The sequence below is a fragment of the Paroedura picta genome, chromosome 5 (genome assembly GCF_049243985.1).
Source record: "Paroedura picta isolate Pp20150507F chromosome 5, Ppicta_v3.0, whole genome shotgun sequence".
In the NCBI taxonomy this organism is placed as follows: Eukaryota; Metazoa; Chordata; class Lepidosauria; order Squamata; family Gekkonidae; genus Paroedura; species Paroedura picta.
Window position 1 is genome coordinate 39753629 of NC_135373.1, and position 5002 is coordinate 39758630.

Here is a 5002-nt window from a genome sequence, read left to right on the forward strand (position 1 = left end):
GGAGATGAGTTGTAATTCCAGGTGATCCCCAGGCCCCACCTGGAGGCTGGCATCCCTACTCCTCCCACATATACAGATGTACTCTGAGGAAAACTATAACCCCCCCTCGCATGCTAACAACAGCAACACTGATTACAATCGACATCTTCCTTCACAGTTTAGTTTGATCTTTTAACATCATGTCTTCAGAGACCAAGCATTTTGAGACATTCATTCTATTACTACAAACAAGGATTTTCTTGATGGATGGTTGAAATCTAACATTGACTTGAGGTAGTGCATATATACCTTCACTATGACTGGCGTGTATTTCTTCCCACATTCGTCACACAGCTGAACTGGATGCCCCCTGGTTTAGAGAGTCCTGGAGGAACATACGAACACAGGAGAAGCCATGCTGGATCAGGCCGATGGCCTATCCAGTCAAACAATCTGTGTCACATAGTGGCCAAAACCTGGGTGTCCTTAGGAGGTCCACCAGTGGGTCCAGAACTCCAGAAGCCCTCCCATTGTAGTCCAGAAGCCCTCCCAAGAATACAGAGCATCAGAACTCTGGATATAGCATGCCTTGTGGCTAATAGACACCTGTGCTTCATATGCTTTTCTCCCCTCTTGAAGCTGCCTATGCTTGCAGCTGCCACCACTTCCTGCGGCAGTGAATTCCATGTGTCAGCTAGTCATTGAGTGAAGTATGTCTTTTAATCTGTTCTTTAAAAAAATGATTAGAATGCATTGGGTGAGGCTACAAGGGCAGTGAGTATATCGTGTGCAAGTGGGGCCTCAAGAGCTACACAGTTGCAGCCTATTTTTCTTGCATCCCCTGATGGGCACTCTTGAACCTGTGGCACCTGAGCCAGTGGCTGTGTGCATACCCCTACACACCCTGGACAACCAGCTGCTAAAATCTAATGCTGCTTTTGCCTGAAGGGGCGTCCTTCTGTCAACCTGGTTTTCTCTCCAGTGGGTTTGCACAGGACAGTTGAGCAGCTGACACAAAAGACCACTGTCTGAGTGGGACTGAACACAACTGGAACATTTCACATCCAGGAAGTAAGAGTTATGACTCTGAATCAAACACCACTTTTTCTTTTCTTCCTCTTCCCCTCTGGGGAGGGATGCAGGAGATCCAGTGCCAGAGGCAGGCTCGCACAGAGGTTGCCCAAAAGCCCTTTTAACTGTTCTAAACCGACTGCTCATCAATTTCATTGAGTGCCTGCAAATTCTTGTATTGTGAGAAAAAGAGAAATGCGTAATTTGGGTAAACCTCTATCCTGTCACTCTTCAGTTGCTGTTTCTGCAAGCTAAAGAGCCCTCACCTCTTTAACCTTTCTCCAGAGGGAAACTGTTCCATCCCCCTTAATCATTTTAGTTGTCCTTTTCTGCACCTTTCCCAGTGCTATAATATATTTTTGAAGTGTGGTGACCAGAACTGTATACAGTATTCCAAATGAGCCCGCACCATAGGTTTATGCAGGGGCATTATGAGACTGGCTGATTTGTTTTCAGTCCCCTTCCCAAAAATTCCCGGCACAGCATTTCCCTTTTTTATTGCAGTTGCCTACTGAGTCAACAGTAAATTATCTGCCTTGACTCCAAGATCTCTCTCCTGGTCAGTTGCTGCCAGTTTGGACCCCATCGATGTATATTTATAAATGGGATTTTTGTCTCCGATGTCTGTTACTTTGCCCTTGCCCACGTTGAGCTTCATTTGCCACACTGACAACCACTCGCCCAGCCTCGACAAATCCCTTTGTAGCACTTCACACTCCGAACTCCAATTAATTAATGAACAAGTTGAAAAACACTGGGCCTAGCATGAAGCCATGTGGTAACCCACCGCTTTCTACCTTCCACTGTGAAAACTGCCCATTTATACAGGCTCTCTGTTTCCTGTTAATTAACCAGTTTGTCCTCTTATCCCATAGCTACTGAAATTACTTAGGAGCCTTTGATGAGGAACTTTGTCTATTGGGTCACCCTTGTCCACACGCTTGTTCTCCCCTCAAAGAACTCTGCAAGGTTAGTGAGACAAGATCTTTCCTTGCAGAATCCATGCTTGATTCTTCCTCAATAGCGTTTGTTCATCAATGTGTCTGCTATTTCTGTCTTTAATAGCAGATTCTACCAACTTTCCTGGTATTGGTGGACATTAGTCTGAACAACAGCCTGTAATTTCACGGATCTCCTCTGGAACCTTTTAAAAACATAGTGTTTACATTAACTACCTTCTAGTCCTTGGGAAGGTGGATCAAATTTAGCGGCAGATTGCATATTTTTGTCAGGAGATCCACAGATTCACATCGCGGTTCGTTCCGATTTCTTGGACATACGCCATCTGAACCTGGTGATATGCCAGTGTTTCATTGGTCTATCAGTCGTAAGACCTCCTCTGTCATCACCTCTGACTCAGATCTTTCAATATCTTTCCCAAAATCGGCAGTTCTGGAATGGGCAAGCGCCTTCCATCTTCCACAGTGAAGACAGAGGCCAAAAAGGCATTCGCCTTCTCTGCCATTTCCCTATCATCCTTGAATAATCCTTTTACCTCAAAGTCATCCAAGGCTCTCAATGCCTCCCTGGTTGGTTTCCTGCTGTTAATGTAGTTGAAGAATTTTTTATTGTTGGTGTTTATGTTTTTTGCAATATGTTCCTCATAGTCCCTTCGGGCCTATCTGATCACCGACTTTCATTTTATTTGCCAAGGCCTGTGCTCCCTTTTATTGACTTCACTTGGACTAGCCTGCCATTGCTTAAAGGAGTATGTCTTACTGGTTACTATTTCCATTATTTTGTTTGTTAACCATGCAGGCCTTTTAAAATAGCTACTTGTACCTTTCAAATTCTGTGATATATGAGCTTTCAGCACTGTAGTTTTAAGTAGTCCTCAAGCTTTCCTGAAGGGATTTGACCCTCCTTACCTTTCTTTTTGGTTTCTTCTTTACTATTCTTCTTTATTTCTTCTTTACAAGCCCCATCATTTGTGAGAAGCTACCCCTTCTAGAGTTAAATGTGGTCGTGTTGGTCTTTTTGGGCAACTCCTTATTTATGGTATATAAATGTTAAACTTAATAGCATTCTGGTGACAGTTTCCACCAGTCTCTCGCCAGTTGTTAGGGCCAAGTCTAGGATTGTCTCCCCCTTGGTAGCTTCAGTGACCATCTGCTTCCTGGCACAGTCACGGAGTGTATCTAGGAATGCAATATCTTTCAATCATTTAAAGGTAAAGGTAAAGGTATCCCCTGTGCAAGCACCGAGTCATGTCTGACCCTTGGGGTGACGCCTTCCAGCGTTTTCATGGCAGACTCAATACGGGGTGGTTTGCCAGTGCCTTCCCCAGTCATCACCGTTTACCCCCCAGCAAGCTGGGTACTCATTTTACCGACCTCGGAAGGATGGAAGGCTGAGTCAACCTTGAGCCGGCTGCTGGGATTGAACTCCCAACCTCATGGGCAAAGCTTTCAGACGGCTGCCTTATCACTCTGCGCCACAAGAGGCTCTTCTTTCAATCATTTATTATGACACAATTATTTAATCTAGCTTCTTTCCTTAATTCTTTTGTTGTTTTTAAATCATCCTCTAACCTTTGATCTGAAGAAGAAGAGTTGGTTCTTATATGCCGCTTTTCTCTACTTGAGGGAGTCTCAAAGTGGCTTACATTCGCCTCCCTATTTCGTCTCCCCACAACAGACACCCTGTGAGGTGGGTGAGGCTGAGAGAGCCCTGATATTACTGAAGAAGAAAAAGAGTTGGTTCTTATATGCCACTTTTCTCTACCAGAAGGAGTCTCAAAGCCGCTTGAAATTCTAAGGGCTTCCTGAAGAAGAAGAAGAAAAAGAAGAAGAAGAAGAAGAAGAAGAAGAAGAAGAAGAAGAGTTGGTTCTTGTATGCTGCTTTTCTCTACCCGAAGGAGTCTCAAAGCAGCTTCCAATCACCTTCCCTTTCCTCTCCCTACAACAGACGCCCTGTGAGGTGGGTGAGGCTGAGAGAGCCCTGATATTACTGCTCGGTCAGAACAGCTTTCTTAGTGCTGTGGTGAGCCCAAGGTCACCCAGCTGGCTGCATGTGGGGGAGTGCAGAATCGAAACCGGCTCGCCAGATTAGAAGTCTGCATTCCTTACCACTACACCAAGCTGGCTCTCTGGTGGGTAGTAAGAAACTCCCAGAGTTAAGTTTCCTTTTAGGCACACTATTTCCACCCATAGTGTTTCTGTAAGTGAATCTTTCACATTCTCTATCAATCATAGGGGTGCCAGTTTCCAGGTGGGACCTGGGCATCCCCTGGAATTATAGCTCATCTCCAGACCAAAGATATCAATTCCCCTGGAAAAAATGGCTATTTTGGAGGGTGGACTGCATAGCTGTATACTCCGCTGAGGTCCCTCCCCACCCCAAAGTCTCCAGGTATTTCCCAACTCAGAGCTGGCAACCCTAACTGTATATCCTCTCTGACATACAGAGCCATTTCAGCCCTTCCCTCCATATAGAATCCTAGAATTGGAAGAGACCTACAGGGTCATCTAGTCCAACCTCCTGCCCAATGCAGGAACTCACAACTACGCAATTATATCTTTCTGATATAATTTATATTTAGGAATCACTGTTTCCCACCAATTCTCATCCCACCAAGTTTCTGAAAGGCCCATAGTGTCTATGTTCACCTCTGACACTAAGCATCCTACTCCCGTATTTTACCTCCGACACTTCTGACATTTGCATATAAACATCTATAATTCCCCGTACACATTAGGTCTGCAACCTTCCTCCTGTGGCTTTGCATGTGGACACTTTTTCATTCATTTGTATTAGCGATTCAAATTGGCGCTTCCTGCTGGTATGATGCTGTAACAGCAGAGGCGGGAGAGGCGCAGCCAAAAAAGGGGCACACCGACTTCCTATTGCTGGATGAGGAACTGCAAACAGAAAGGAGCTGTCTGTTCACCCACTGGTGGACAATAGCACAGGGGAGGAGAGAAAAAACACGCAACGTTTAGGCATCCCCAAA

At 45.2% G+C, this 5002-nt stretch overlaps 1 pseudogene; it reads right to left on the reverse strand.

The window, feature by feature from the left end:
• Positions 1-905: 905 nt before the first annotated feature.
• Positions 906-1708, reverse strand: LOC143838809 (small ribosomal subunit protein eS27 pseudogene; annotated as a pseudogene).
• Positions 1709-5002: the final 3294 nt, after the last annotated feature.